The sequence below is a fragment of the Protopterus annectens genome, chromosome 1.part0 (assembly GCF_019279795.1).
Source record: "Protopterus annectens isolate FY-2018-M chromosome 1.part0, PAN1.0, whole genome shotgun sequence".
Lineage (NCBI taxonomy): Eukaryota > Metazoa > Chordata > Ceratodontiformes > Protopteridae > Protopterus > Protopterus annectens.
In genome coordinates, this window is record NC_056725.1 from 789597909 (window position 1) to 789615404 (window position 17496).

Below are 17496 nucleotides of genomic sequence, written 5' to 3' on the forward strand. Positions count from 1 at the left end.
ACATCCCGGGGATCACTTCTGTGGCTCTGCTCGACAGGGGGACAGGAAAATAACTATCTTGGGTGGTGTAAGCCAGGGAACCTTGTTGGCTAGGCTTACATAGGCCCTTGGGTTGATAGCCTAGTACCTATCTATGAACCTATGAATCTAAAGAGAATGCAGTATCAGCAAAGATGGAGACATTCTCATATCCTTTACATTTCAGTGCACCTGCACCAAGCTACTTTTCCCCATTTTGCACATAGGATTATGGTGTCAAATCATTTTTAACCATCACCTAGAACCAATGTTCACACTTCCATGCAAATACATCATGTAAAAAGGTCTCAGACTTAATCACAATATTTAAATCACTGGTGTATTGTACACAAAGTTGCATAATAAATTATTGACTAATTCTAATCTTGCATCGACTCATGCCATACTAATCTCTTCAATAGTAGCATTCATTATCAAACTAAATAATAAAGCACTCAGAGGCCATCCTTTCTTAATGCCACTGTGAACAGATATACAGTTTCCAAACCAACCATTAACTAATGGTCTGACCCAAGTATCAACATAAATATAGTCACATACCATACAAATTCTCTTACTAATCTTATAACGACTGATAAACTATGCAAAATATCAAATGTCTTTTTTAACATTATTAGCTATGACTAATACCACACTATTCATAGAAGTAATGCTATCTATAATTTCTTGTAAGAGAAGTAACATACTGTTAGTTCTGAACTTTACTTCAAAAATGCGATAATTAAAAACTTTAAATAATACGTTGCTTAATTTATGCAATATTTTACTGATTAATTTGTAATCAGTATTATTCAACATCAAAAATCTGCAATTATTATGTTCTCTGTTGCCCTTTCTATATATAACTGTAACCACCGCTTTGCACATATCCTTATTCCTAACAGCATATTGAAGCCGTTCATGCAATGTGCCACTTCTGAGTGATCGTCATACTTCTGTAAAAAGTATAAGGGATATCATTAAGATCCAGAGATGAATCTAGAAACATTTTACCTAAAACGGCATCACATTCTTCCAAAATTATGTTTTTCTGAACAATTTTCATCTTCATTCAAAGTTTTTATTGTCCATTTTTTTCTACAAGTATTTATATTTTGCATACATTTTAGATATGTAATCTTCAATAACAGTCATATTCTCGGACATAGCAGAAATTAAAATACCATCCCTATTTTATACTGTTCATGTTCGAACTATCTTTTCTTTTCTGTTTTAAAGAAAAACATAGGGCAGGATTCACGAAGCCTCCGTGTAAGAGTTACAAGGCTTACACGGAGGCTGCAGTTAAACGGTGTGACGTCAGCATATCATGCATATGGATGAGGACATGCTGAATCACACCTAAGGCTAACACGGTCCATGTAAGACAGTAGGGGGCATGTCCGTAGGGCGAGCCCTGCAAACGGACACGCCCCCAGAAGAGTAAAAGTCCTGAAATTTAACTCCCACGACAGAGTCCGTGGAAATGTGAATAAACACAACACAACACATGCCCCCACAGACTATGAACATAAAATGTATAAATGAACATCTTATATTTTTTTTTATAAGTTGTAAAGATGTTTGCCCGTGAGTGCGCTCATTTGCGTGGGCGTGCCCAGCGCTTAGCCACAGTTAGCAGTCAGTGGAAAAGCATATAAGAACTAAATATGCAAATTAAGCCAAGAAGCAATAGCGTAGCAGTAGAGACGTTGGCTGAAGAGCAGGCAGTCATAGTTCGAACCCCCACAACATCAATTTTTATTTTTAGTGAAATAAGCATGAAACAATTCCCTGACATATATGCACATATATAAAATTATATTTTATATAAAATGTAATGAAATGGGCCATGTATTTTAAAGAAATATGAGAAAATAAAAAAAAAAAAATGTCAGATGTGCCTATAGCTGAGCTACAGTGTAACAAGTTGAGGATATGAGCAGTGTTTTAACAGGTGTAAAATGAGTGCCTGTAGGTGAGCAGTGGTTTAATAGGTGTAAAATGAGTGCCCAGGGTTGAGCAGTGTTTTAACACGCTGAAACTGTGTGCCTGTAGCTGAGTTGAGCGTAATATGCATGCTGACAGCCAAACCATGCATAAGCCAGCGTGACCCATTTGCGCGGAGCTGCACACCGCGCCAACAAGCTAACCGATGGGCAATGTTGAGCAAGCTGTATCAAAACTGCCTTTACACAGACACACCTCCTAGCCTGTGTAGACAGTCATAAAATATAAAAAGCAATGGCCAGGTTTGAACCCAGGATACCATGCACCGTAGTCAAAGTACTGAACCACTAAGCCATGACAGTCTCACTTAGAAATGCAGTAATAGCATATATATAGGAATGAATAGAAAGAGGAGCATGACAAAGCAGGTTTTGTGAAGCTGATACAATTCCAAAATGGCCAATCACAGATAAGTGCAGGAAAAACGTCATATATAAGCCCCATAGGCGGGAGCACACAGCATAACCGATTGTAGGACCGACTTGCAGCCAGGATGTCAGGTGTAGGAGAGGGTAGTTGCTTTCGAGCACAGAGGTGGGGCATTGAGGAGTCCAAATATATGGTTTGGCTCCTCGTCCATAATCATGAGGCCCAACTCATGCAGGGCCAGGTCCTGTGGGGAGCATATAGGGCTGAGGCGTGGGACCGGTTGGCACATGATCTCACCAGTGCCACAGGAATACCAAGGACTGGTGAGCAGGTCCATCACCACCATGCGGACCTGAAGAGACGGAAGCAGGACCAACTGAACCATTGGATCCAGGAGTCCTGGCAAATGCTAAATGCCCCACTACTGAGTAAGTTACATGTAATTATGTATGTAAGAAATTAACCTAGCTGATATTATGGAGATGTGTATTCTGATATTACTTCATTTATATTACAGCTGCAGGTGTCCGTTCTGCGAACCGTCAAGCCTATGGCGATAGGCTGGTGCAGTTGCACCACCAGGCAGGTCAGTAATTCTCTCCCTGTAACTGTAAATAAATATATAAGTATGACAGTTAGCAAAAGAGTGCAGTGTAGTCACTAATTAATAAAATGTGCAAGTAACAGTGTAAGAGAGTTTGCAAGTATTGCTTGATTACAAAAGTGTGATGCAGCCTGTAATCCAAACATAAAAATGAAACAAGTCTGAAATAAAGATGTCCCACCTGTAATATAATAGTACATAACCTGCAGCAGGCTGAAAAGTACAGCTGCAGAAGCTGAATAAAACACATGTGTGAAATATATCCCTGTTGAAATTCTGAAACATGACAGAAGTGAGACTGTTGGAAAGGATTGTTATAACTAAGTAAAACATGTCAATAAAGCCTAGAAGTAAGTACCATCCTGAATTGTAAAAATAAAACAAGTGAGAGAGTATGAGAAAGAGGTATGAATCCACCAATAAAGTAGTAATAACTCCTGAATAAAGTATACTGCAGTCAGTACAGAATGAAATGAATGTGACAGGCAGAACCAAACAGCAACATGTGTTGAAAACAGTACTGAAGCTGGAATGTGTGTCCCAAACTCTGGATATGTTGCTCTCAGTCTGCAATATGCAGATAGTATGGTTGTCTGAAATACCAAACATCCACAGTTGTCTATAGCCATATAAAGCAAATGTAGCAGGATGATGTAGCTAAACAGAGCCAGATATGAATGTGTATGAATAAATATGAAATGTATATTGATGTAGCAGTAACATTCGTATCACCAACCTGAAGTAGTTATCACATAGGAAACTGTAGGCAGACCTGTAGTGTGTATATATCTGCAGCTAGTAGAAATGTACAGCATATGTATAGGTATTTGAAGTTGTTAATTAAATATTTCTTCACCCTACCCTATAACCACAAATAATCCATTCCACGTGAAATGGGTATGTGCAATCGCAATTAACACCCCTGGAATTTGTCCTGTTGGTTCATACATATTTGCATGTACATTGATGCATCTGCCCTGTTCATACATCCAAACCTGATGGCCTGTTGCCATCAATCAACCCTGCATGTTGTTGGAATGTGTATTGCTGTTCAGATTATGCATGCGTTATGCTTGCTGTTCAATGGCTTGAATTCATGGGTGTTTGGTTAATGGGAATACTAATGCATGCTGTTACATCCAATTGTGAATGGTATTGTACGTTACTAACCCAAACTGTCATAACATAATGCAAAACATAGGATGACAGGGAAGGCGGGTTCCAATGGACCCACCTCTCCCACCTCAGCTGGTGAGTGCACCTGGTAGTAGTGCCCAGGCCGGACCCTCCTCCAGTGGCCCTGTGCCACCTGCGGGTGGAAGCGCTGCTGGAGATGAGGCTCGTCCCCCCTCTGCAAGCGTGGCCGGAGGAGAACATCCACTCACCCTCCATAGTGTCCGGACTGTGGTGCGTAGGGAGATCTGGCACGCTGTGCTTGGGCCCCTATGCCAGCTTGAGGCATGGCTGGCACAACTCACGGGCGTGCCTGCTGCCCGGCCTACACAGCCCCCAGCGCAGCCCCATCCTGGGCAGTGAAGGCACAGTGGCAACTGCCCATGGGTGGGGATCTCAGTTCCACTGTTGCCATCTGTGGGCTCATGGGCTCGAGATATCCAAACATCCATCCCCGTCAATTGTGTAACCCCCCCCACATGTGTCATACACCGCCCCTGTATGCGTCTTGTTTGTCTTGTCTGTTAACCTCCCCAACCTTCCTCCCCAGCTATACCAACTTCCTGTACCTGACATACCACTCTCACCTGAAAAAAAAAAAAAAACAAGGGCACTCTGTACCCACAAAAAAAATACGCCCCATACATAGCTGCCCATTTTGCACACATGTCTGCTGGACATGTAAACTGGCAATTACAATTGGCTGTACAACAAGTATTATTGTTGTCCTTACACCTCTCTCAGGGGTGGAAGGTTTCAAATTTCACACCAAATTACAAACATATGCACAGTTGTTGCTGATGAAGAAATGGGCAGCTATGGGCCTTTCCTACATCCCTCCTGCAAAACCCGAGCTTGTTTTCCTACTGTCCTACCCTCTTTGTGACCTCTTTTTCACCACTTTCCTATCTCCCCATTTTCTTTTCTTTCAAAGAAAATAGACGGGTGTGCGTGAGAGTAAGTACTTTTAAGCAGTAGTAAGCGGGTGTGCGCGAAGCTAAGCAGCAGTGCGCATGCGTAACCTCCGCACAAACCCGCGCTAACCCACTTACAACTGCTTAAAAGTGCCTTAGTCACTCTGAATGACAAGGCCTGTGGTGTTCACAGCAGCAAAATAAAATATTTCCCTCAGTCTCGAAACCAGGACCTTGGAAACACTAGTCTGCATGACTTACCACTAAGCCATGAGTGCTATACAAGAACATTGTGCTGAAAGAAATATATTATAAAATAGTAGGAATTAATGTAAAGGGAATATAGAAGTCTAGTGCACAAAGCATGTCATGTATATTTACTGTCAAATCTAGTGGATTTGTAAAATAGTACTGTGTGCTGAGAGACAGTCATGCTAGTTGGTAGCTACTAGGTAATAATGTCACAGTAGCATCTGGCAAGCCACACACATACTCAGAGCAGGATAAACACTGCCATAGTTGAATAGTTAAGAGTTCAGACATAGCAACTATGACTGAGTTACAGGGATGTCCCTGATGTGAAAACAAATGTCAAATGTGCCCCACTGACACCCTGCCAAATGTACTAACAGTAGGCAGAAAAGAGTAACTACACATGCAATGGTAACTATGACTGACTGAAGGTCTGCACCACCTGCACGGCACAAATGGTGTACTAATACATATGCTTGAAATAACCCACAGTCACAACTGCAGAGTATCAGAATATGTCACTGGAGTAACCCACTGCTATGTACCATTCCATGAGGCTGATAAAAGATGCACCGGAGAGTATCTGAGGCCTGCTCAGCAGCATGATCAAATATCCCTGTAAGTGTCAAGGCCCACATCATGGCCAGACCATACTGCATGCAGTAACACCCTACCACAATAAACACATAGGGAATTGCTGGCCAAACAGATTTAGCAAGCATTACAAGCTGTGAATGTAAATGGGAAATAGGAAAGCCATAGCAACACATAACAGGAAAGACAACCAGCAGGCATACAAGGAGTGAATGTAAAGGCCAAATATTGAAGCCATAGCAACAGATTGCAAGAGCCACTGCTATATACCAGTTACACCACAATCCCCACAGGAAAGCATACACACCCATAATACACAGTATTACCAGTCGTAGGTGTCAGTTTGCATACACACGGAGAACAGGACACTGGAGGAAGGAATACTCAGCTTACAGAACAACATGCATTGCAGTGTCTACAACACAGCCTGAAATATGAGAGACATACCAACCCTTACACTCACAGAACAGTGTCCACAGCAAACCAGCATGGTCCCCACCCTGATAATCTGAAAGGGCTATGCCTACCTAACAGACCTCTTTATAGCACAGGCCTGTAATCACAGTGAGAACTGCAATCACTACACAACAGGCTGCATGCAATTAGTAAATGCTGGCTAACAACTGGTGCAGAGGCCATCACATGGACATGTGCAGATACCTACAAAAGCATCCTGTACTCCCAGTCCACACATGAAATATAGTCATTGCACCCACTGGAGGTAGAGAGAGAGAGGGAGAAAGAGAGAGAGAGAAAACAAAAAAAGAAAGAAAGAAAGAAAGAATGAAAGAAAGAAAGAAAGAAAGAAAGAAAGAAAGAAAGAAAGAGAAAGAAATAACAAACCTGAAACAACAAAGCAAAGAGGCAGACAGCAGGTCAAGCAACTGCAAGCCTACACAAACAGCTACAACAAACACAGGTAATGTAAAGTACTACTATAATACTCTACATACTGTGAACCCTCCAGATGTGTTATTGGTCTGTATCTATGTATATGAGGATGTGCATAGGGACGGGGACATACTGAAACTGTCACTGAAGGCTCCGCATACATATGTATGTGATGATAGCTATGTGCACATAGCAGTGTAGGTTGTAGTGCAATGTACAAGTAGGTGGTACAGTAATGGGTGTTCAGCAGTACGTTACTGTGTGTATACATATGTGGAACTAAAAAAGAGTATATATATATATATATATATATATATATATATATATATATATATATATATATAAAACATGTGCATACGTATGTATATTGAGATATGCATGTATATATATATATATATATATATATATATATATATATAATATGCATATGTGTATACATAGATAGAGAGGGATGTAGAAATACATAGACAGATATAGTTTCACAGTGGCATAGTGTGGTACTAGGCTATCTGCAGACAGTGTATAGAAGAGATTTAGAAACCTGCGCCTCTGTATAGTAGTGACACAGTGAAGACCCCCCCCTACATAATAGCATTAGTGTACTGTGCCTCTGTCTAGTAGTGACACAGAGACGACCCCTGCTGTAAACCTATGATCTCCCATTCACTTGTCAAGAATGCACATGAAGAGTGTCAGTGAGGGTCTCTGCCTAACATAAACTGGGATCCTGTTCCACAGTATGGGAAGCCCCTTAGTGATGGATCTGTCCCTACAGTATGTCCTATTCATATGTGTGCTGAGGTTTAAATCCGTAGCTGTCATGCTTCTGATGGATTTGGATTGTATGAGGTGGAACATGTCCATCCTTACCAGATTGGACATGGCCTACTACATCAGGCACAGATCACCCCTACATAGGCAGTATGCTATGGAATAGAGCATGAGTTACATTAGTCTGGCAGCATATGACAGTTGTTGCAGACCCTTGATCCTCCTGGTGATGTACTCTTGGGGTCCCCCTAGCTGTTGCAAGTGCCAGGTGAGGTACATACCAAATGGGGCATAGTACACAGTCATGGGCCTGATAAGGGAGGAGTATAGGGGTACAATGACCCCTTTTGATGTGGATGTGAATCCCTGCATGATAAGGTGGGCAAGATAGGAAGTCCATCCAACCACTTCGGCAACGTGGGTGTCAAATGAGAGGTCAGCATTGCACAGTGTCACCAGGTCTCTGATTACTTTGTCTGTACTCAGTGGGTTATTGTCTATGTGATAATATGTAGGTACCTTGTCCGTCCAAAAGGGTATGAGTATACATTACATATCATGCAGTGTCAGGCCATGACTCCGGCACCAGTTGTTGGTGTCCGTGAGGCCTGTCAGTAGGATGTATGTGTCAGCAGGTGTATTGCCTATGGTGCCTAGTATGCAGTCATCTTTGAACACTGTCAGCCACTACCCTCCCATGTCTGCTTCCACATCTGAGAATGATATGCCGAACATGAGCAGTCCCAGGACAGAGCCCTGTGGGACACCACATGTGACTGGCTCTGAGTCTGACATGGCACCAGTGAGGTTGACTATAGGGTTTCTATCCGTTAGCTGGTTTGCAACCCATCATGTGACATATGGATTTACATGTCAGCTGTTGATCATGTCTATGATGGCAGAGTGCGGTATTGTGTAGAATGCTGTAGGCAAGTCCAGGTGGGCTGTATGGACCGCTATGCCCTCAGCAATGTCTATAGTGACTTATTTGAAAAGGTCAACCAGGTTCATAAGGCAGGATCTGCCCTCTACAAAGCCAAACTGGGTGGGATCAAGTGTCTAAATCCCCAATGTCTCTGTGTATGGGTACCATAATGATCCTTTCCATAGTGTTGCAGACCAGGCTGGTTAAGCTTATGGGCCGGTAGTTACCAGGGTCTGTAGAGGTGCCTCCTGTGTGGAGTGGGACTACTGTTGCTGTATGCCAGTGTCCAGGTACATATGCTGTAGTAAGACTACGGCTGAATAGCATGTAATGTGCATGTGTAGCTCCTTTTTCAGTTCACGTAGCATACAACCTGCAATACCGTTGGGTCCCATTGATGCTGTGTTTACAGCTCCACTGAGGGTGGTTCCCAGCTGGACATCTGAGATGACAGAGAGGTTACAGTCAGCTGGGATAACTAATTCCACATGTGTGGGTGAGGGAGTGGAGAAACCTGCACTGAACCTGTCTGCCAGACTGTTGGCATTATCTGTGTGTTCAGTGTAGCGTATGTCACTGTGAACTAACTGTGAACACAACTGGGGGTTCCCACCCAGGTGTGTAACATAGCAAAGGAAGGCCTTGTGGTTATCTGTAGTGACCATAGCGATGTCTCTCTCATTGTTGGCCTTGCATGTTTGTATGACAAAACTTATCTTTCTACTACTGCTGATGAGAGATGCCGTAGATCTATGGAAGTATGCTCTGCCATGCAGTAGCTACCATCTGTTTTTATATAATTTGTTCAATGCTGGGGTCCACCAGACAGGATGCCTGCCCTTGGTGGAGAGGGTCATGGTTCCATTTGTGATTGCATGATCCATGCATTCTTGGAGATGTCTGTAGAAGCATATGTGAGAGTGTCTGCATTGTGGGAAGTGGATTACACTGGCCGAGTGGGCATTAAGGATACCAACTCAGTTATAAGACGTGTAAAGTCAGCATGTGAGAGGTTTCCCACTGTAGTCTGTTGTGTTGTGGGGGAGGTGGGATATGTATATCCAGGGGGATTAGTCTGTGGTCAGATGTGACTAGTAAGGGGTATACTTCCAGTGTGTAGCACATTGTCCCCATGTTTGTGATGATCAGGTCTAGAATATTATCTCCTGTTGTGGGAGAGGTGACTAGCTGTTCCATTGCATTTGACATAGTGAATTCCGGGAACCTTTGGGCTAGGGTGTTTGGGGTAGAATAATGCACCCAGTGTATGTTAGGGTAGTTGCACTATCCCAATATGATGATGTGTTTTGGGACATTCATATCCCCCAATGTCTACAGGAAGGCCGACTGTGGTCCCTGAGATTGGGAGGGTGGTCTATAACATGCTACCAGAAGTATAGCAGGTTTGCCTATGGTTATCTGCACCTGGATGGTCTGTGATGCTTCATGTGTTGCCACTAACCTGGAGGTGTTTGTGTCCTCCATGAATATGGACACACACCCTCCCTTTTTGTTTTGTCCCGAGTCCTGGGGCCAAAATGCATGATACGGGGTATAGCCTGGTACCACTGGTGTTCTCTCAGGAGCCTTGAACCAGGTTCTCACTTACTGCACAGACATTGAGATTGGTAGAATATGTACGTACAGATATATGTAATACACATATACATATATAGATATCTGTAGAGACTTACACATATACAGATAGATCTGACTGACAACAGATATGTCTGTATATGACTATCTCTCACTCTCTGTCCCAACCCCTCACACTCACACTCACCCTGTGTCTCTCTCTCACTCTCTCCCCCTCTCTCCCCACATCTATATGTATATATCTACATCTATATATACATATTATATATACATATATGCAAACAGATATATATCCATATACAGATATAAATATATCAATACATATATATATATATATATATATATATATATATATATATATATATATATATATATATATAGACTGTGTGAGGCACATGTGTGCAGATGTCTTGCTACAGGTGCCTGGTGTCACAGGCATGGAGTGAACACCAGTGTGGATACTGGAGTACCATACCCCATTCAAAAACACTGACACCAGTAACCACCACATATGTACATGCCTGTCCACCACTGCATGTGTCAGGGGGCAACAGGGTCAACAAGTGTACAATAGGCTCCACATCGATATACACAGTGGCACACTAGTCCTGTAATACCTGTACATGGAATGTGTCAGCAGACATGGTGTGTCAGCTATGGACATGTAGGTCACTGTACCCCTCCACACCCCACAATGTCCTACACGGTATGTACCTCCCATGACAGCTACAGATATGGTGAAGGACACATACATATGCAAGTAACTGTGTCAATGCACTCAAACACCACAGAGCGCACACAGACTACCTACATAGAGGTTAACACTGCTGGATATACATAGTTCGGTCACACCCATGACAGTTGTCTCCCAACCATGGTAACACCTCCAACATCCACAACACAAATTACCTATGTCTGTCGTCCTTGTCACTGCAGTATAGAGCACATGATGGAGGTACGGGACCCTACCCACAGATATGACATACCCTGTAGTAGACCACACAGAATTAAGAAGCAAGGCTCCCCATGAGTAGATGTCAGACATACCCCTGCTGAATGTTATGCTGATAGGTAATACGCCATATGAGTTACCCTGCTTAACTGTTTGTAAGGAGCAGGTACGATCATAACACATGTGTCACAAGGGGCAGGGTAGCATAACAGTATGCTGCTGTAGGCTCAGGGCTAACAGCAGACTACCTACCTAGGACACAATGCACACCCATTAACACATTGCAAACGGAATATGTGAGGTGGAATGAGTGTGCTAGTGACTGGGTGCATGTTGTGTACTGGTTTGATTGCTCACCATGACTGTCTGCCTGTCATGGTAGTGTGTGTCCTTGGTGTGAGGCCAGAGACAGGTGTGTGGGGTATTGCGATCAACACATACTACATTGCCATATGTTGTGCTGTGTTACCCTGTATGTCACTGTGGTGTAGGTAAGGTTATGGCAAGTAAGAGTAGTGTGCATTACCAGTGAAATATGTAACGTGCATTGTGTGCAGTGCATGGGCTGATAAAATTCCCCATACAGTACCTTGATTCAAACCCCCAGTGTGAGGTTGTGCATTGTACCTGAACCAGTGCATTGACTGCTGCAGTATAATAGTCTGTTGTATGGAGTGTGCCAGGTACTGTTGCACAGTTGTCGGATGAGCACTGATATCTGGTCATGTACATGTGTATCACCCAATAGACAGTCAGATGCTATATATGGTGCCTAAGTTATATCACTGCAGTCAAGTATAATGTGTATTATGTGTGCTATAGTCTGCTGACAGATATTGCTGACATATTTTCCTTCTCCTTTTCAGGGACATGGTTCACCAGCGGAACCCAGTCTACTCCGCTGCAGAGGAGGAGGAGATACACCAGAGCCAGGTGCGGGATTTAGCTGTACTCTTTTCCCGCACCAGCCAGAACCAGCAGGAGAGGGCTGCACTGTGCCAAGATCTGGTCCACTGAGTAAATGACATAGGCACACATAACCGGACATATGAGCAGGTATGCCATCACTGCAGTGATTTAATTAGAAATGTCCGTCAGCGTGCATCAGATATCCACAGGCAGCAGCTTGCCACAGGTGGTGGGGTGGCTAGACATCCCCCCTCACGAGACTGGAGGGACTACTCCTGAGTGTTGTGGCTCCAGCACAGCAGCAACAACAACAGCATACATGTGTAATGATGGAGGCTGGAGCCACACAGCAGCAGGACATAGAGCGTGCAGGTAACATGCCATGTGTATAGTGACCATTCTGTACACTGTTAGGTTATGCATGTGTGGGGTGTGTCATCGATTAGTAGCTGTTATCTTGGTAATTATTGTGCATTAGTGATAACCTCATTATCTGCAGTACACCTGTGGAAGCCAACTGTTGCACTACTGAACTGTATCATGCCCACAGTATCAATGGCACAGTTGTGCCCACTGATGATAAATGTCTCTTTTCTGCAGGTCCCTCTGGTGTAACAGCAAGGCAGCCTATCCATGCTGGTGAGTGTGTAATACCATTACCTTCACTACTCTGTATACTAATAGTAATAATAGGCTGAAGCAGTAGTGCTATGTGTTTGATTGCAGGTGTGTTTGTGTCTGTGGGTTGATATCTCATATACTGAGGTGTGTGCATGTGTGCATGTGCCCATGTGCCCATGTGTGCATGTGCCCATGTGTGCTTGTGTGCATGTGTGCATGTGTGCATGTGCCCATGTGTGCATGCATGCATGTGCCCATGTGTGCATGTGTGCATGTGTGCATCTGCCCATGTGTGCATGTGTGCATGTGCACATGTGTGCATGTGCCCATGTGTGCATGTGTGCATGTGCGCATGTGTGCATGTGTGCATGTGTGCATGTGCCCATGTGTGCATGTGTGCATGTGTGTAGGTGCACATGTGTGCATGTGTGCATGTTTGCATCAGTGGTGGCATTGTGTACACATTGTAAACTGTGTTTCCTGTCTTACTCCCACAGGTTCTGGTGCTGCTCTGGTGTCATGCAGCAGGGAACCTGAATCAGCTGCTGTGGATAGTCATGATGATACCTGTGTAATGGCACAGGTAGGTGTGCCAGGGTCCATCACTGGTCAGCCAATTGACACTACACAGCTGTCGACCCCATCAATGGGCACAGTCATCCTGCCAATACATCCTTTGTCACCAATATCCCTAGGTGATGGACAGGATACAGTGGGCATTGACCAGGGTAATGTGGCACCGGTGGCACATGCATCCCCACACTGCAGCCATGGCCAGGGCCCTAACACGGTGCCACACAGGCAGAAATCCATGGGTTCTCGTGGGAGCATCCATGGGAGTACCGCCCCTGTCAGACGTGCCCACAGAGGTCTTTCAACCCCAGATATGTTTTGGGCTGTAATGCAGGCATAGTCACGTATGGAATGGTACACCAGACAGGGTCTGAGGGAGCTGTGAACATGTCGCATAGCCATGAGTGACAGTATGCGAGATGTTCAGGCTGCCATCTGCAACTTCACCGAGGTCATTGACAGACATTGGGGGGACACGTTAGATCTGTTCCACAACTATATGTCCATGAGCCAGGGCAATGGTTGATGGTTGAGGCGTTGATGTGGCTGTATGCCAGCAACAGCAGCAGCTGGCAGCCGTCGCGGACGACAACAGGGCCGTGGCTGCTCACATAGTGCCAGCAGCAGCCCCATCAATGCTGGGTCTGTTCTGTCATCGGACCGCCCCAGGAGACCACGTGCACATGGCGCTGGACAGTCCCAACAGGGACCTGTCTCCAGTCAACGAACACCTGCTTCTGATGACAGTACCCAGTCTGGCTTGGTACCTGATATGGTCCGTAGCACCCCTGCCAGGCACAGGTACCATGTCCGTGGCCACAGACAGTGATCTGTATGTCCTGGCAGGTACAGTCTGTGGCTGTCCACAAACACCTGTATATGGCAGCCATGAGGTGGGACTGTGTGCATTCATACACACATGCAAAGTGATAACACCTAGGGCTACCACATACACGCACACACTGCATCAACATTGCCCCATCTTGTACTGCTGTCCCTCACAAACACACACACACACAGACATGTCAATTGGTTGTATTAGTGGCAGACTCAGGCATACCAGGTACACACCCTGTGCATATGATGAAACTGTGCCACCTCCTGCAATCTGTAACATCGGTGCAGGAACAGTTAACATGGTGCTGATGCACAGGGTGACTACATAGATGTATTGTAATAGTATGATGTTGACAACAGTACAGTGTAATTATAGCATTGTGGGTATATACCAGCATGCCTGATGCAGTTACAGTATGAATGTCATTGTATTGTTTTGTACACCCATACTAATTACCACAGTGTTCTGTCTGCACATCTTTGCATACTGCTGGTGAGGCTGTGAAGAGATGGCCACCTACATAGGTAGCACAGGAGATACAACAATGTACATATTGATACTCAATGATGGCCATGTCAGCTGCAAGTTGCATGCTGTCCACACACGACTCTGCAATGCAGATGTTTCAGGATGTTGATATCTGTGCAGTACTACACAACAGGTTCAGGGCTCACAAGAGCACACTAGCACTACAAGGTCACACCTCATACCATGCATAACAGCACCAGAACTAACTATGACAGGAGAGAGAGTGTCCATACATGTCAAGGATACTGTGGTGCCAGGACAGGTAGCATACATCATACTACATCAGGAACTGCTGAGTGAGGGCTCAGTGTCTGTTATTTGACATGTGTATTATTACAGGTATGAACACTTGGGTATCAGGCCAGTTATTCAACATTACGGAGGTACGTGGTCTATACACTTGTGGGGGTTATGGCTGGACCCAGCCCGTCTGACCTGGGAATGTCTGGGTACTGGCTTAGAGTGCCTGCATATATGCACTGTTACAAACTGGAAGTCGTACATGTTGTAGCATAGTCTACATACAGACCTGCTGACTGTAGCTTTGTTTGTATGCATGTTTGCCTGTTATGTTCCTGAAACACTGATTCCACCTGCAGTGCAGATATACAGTGCCTCTGTGGATCCCTAGTGACATCTGTGTTGCTTACTGTACTGATGTCCATGTGTCACTTGACAGAACATCACTGTTAGCCCTGTTTGCATGTAGCTTGCCTGTAACACATTGCATATGACTTACCTCACATTTGCTCAAGACAGCATTCATATATGCCAGCACTAACAATTCAGGAGCACTACACCCTCACATAGTCACCTTGAGTACCTTGTTCCCCATTGGCCCTATGTGTCTTTTCTTAGTATGGGAGTCACAATGCTATGGTAGCATGTGCAAAGGTCACCTGTCGATCTACTCTCAGGTCCAGTTGGTGAATCTGTGAGTCATGTGGCAATGTTACAGCTGCCTCATGTACACAGACAACCCTCTCCCCTTCCCATACATGTACAACACATGTGAGAGATGCAACCACATAGCCAAACTGGGGGCTAAGCTCTGTTTACACAGCACTGGCATTCCCTGGCAGGTGGAGTGGGATACTACAGTGAATACAGTACCAGTTTCCCATAGACCTGCCACGACCACAATCAAAACACAGACACACACAGGTACATTATTGGGCTCTCAGAATAGCATCCTGCCTGAGCAGCTGACACCTGCAAAGCAGACACACAAGCAAACATTACGCCAGAGCAGAGCACATGCAACACATAGCTCACAAAGCCTGTGTGCCAAACAGTGTCAGGCCATACAGCTAGACAACCCACCTGCTACGGTTGTATGAGGTACCTCTATTGACACGTACACGGTGGTCCTGCTCCCAGGCTGAACAAGGTTATGGTCATGCTGAGCTGCCCGTCGGGCACTATGATCCACCACATAACACAAGCAAAGCAGTCACTCTAAGGCATGTAGCAGTATGACTCAGTCATTGTCTGTGCCAGTGTGTATGACCTCTGATGCACCTCCCTGGACTACATGTTAGGGGACATGGAGGGGCTCTCTGAGGTTGTGGCATAGGCTGGTATGACCCTGGCTTTGGGTAGCATCTCACCCTCACCATGAATGCTGCCACAATATGTAGACAGGATCATCGGTTTCTGCACTTAACGTATCTTTCAGTGACATCCAAAGGGGATCCAATGCCAGTCAGTGTGGGATTACATGCTGGACATGCCACATTGCTTTGCTTGGGACAGCTTGCACCTGTCACCCATGGGCCATTGTATATTGGCAAAGGCTGTTGCTACACACATACTGCCTTTGTATGCAAGGCTGACATTACATAGCCACCTACACAGGTATCACATGGGATGGGACACTAATAGCAATGCTACTCAACAGCAGCAGTGTAAACCTCAAGATGCATGCAGTGGAAACTGTCCTTAGCATGGGGTACAGCAATATCCATGCAGTAACAGACTCCTGGTGCAAGGCTCCCAGGTGCACACCATCAGTGGCAGGTCATTCCTGATACCATGCTTGTCATCCCCTACACATGCACCAAAACAGAACAGGGGGGATGTATCCAAAGGCACCTCAGATACACACACCCCCAGGTTGGTGGCACTGCACAAAGCATCAGAGCCTCTCCATGTGCAACACACAGTGGGTTAGACTGCCTTCAGGTTCATAGCCTGGCACACACCACACTCCCATACCCAGGAAACCCACTTGGCCTTCCTGACAACACTGGGAATAGGATGGTCTCTACACACACCATTATATGGTTGTACTGCAACTACCCAAACATACAGTGTGAGCATTATTCTAGCTGAAAGACCCTATCTGAAGGTGTCATTTCATTCATTCCCTGCATTGTTATGGAACAACTTGTTACCACTCCCACAAGTGGTGACAACATGCTGCACCTGTTCATCACCAACATGTGGACTATATGCTCCAGACCAATCATGCATCCCTCGCTGGTGGGATGACACCATCTACAACCCACACTGTATAGTCACATACCACATGCAGCCCCTGCACAGAACACCCCAATCATACAGTTGTCTGATGCATATTCCATGTATTCACATGAGGCAGGCTTCAGACATGGGAACTCTTGCAGTTCACAGGTACATATGTGTAGGTGGCACACACATACATCATGTGTGCATTGACATTACTGATATAATGTATGTCGTGCAATATTGGGAACAACACCACACACACATGGACAAACTGTGTGACAAAATTACACATGGCATGTGTAGGATACAAACCCCTACCTATCTATGTTAGATCACTTGTGAGAGTCGCATTAGCAGAGCACGCTATTTTCATTACTGGGAGGATTGCTTTCTCCTGCTGTACTTATAGGGTGCTGACATCATCAGTGTTTAGACAGTGGAATATGCAACATGTTTTGTGTAGTAATAGTTGCCAAAAGGGACATTTTT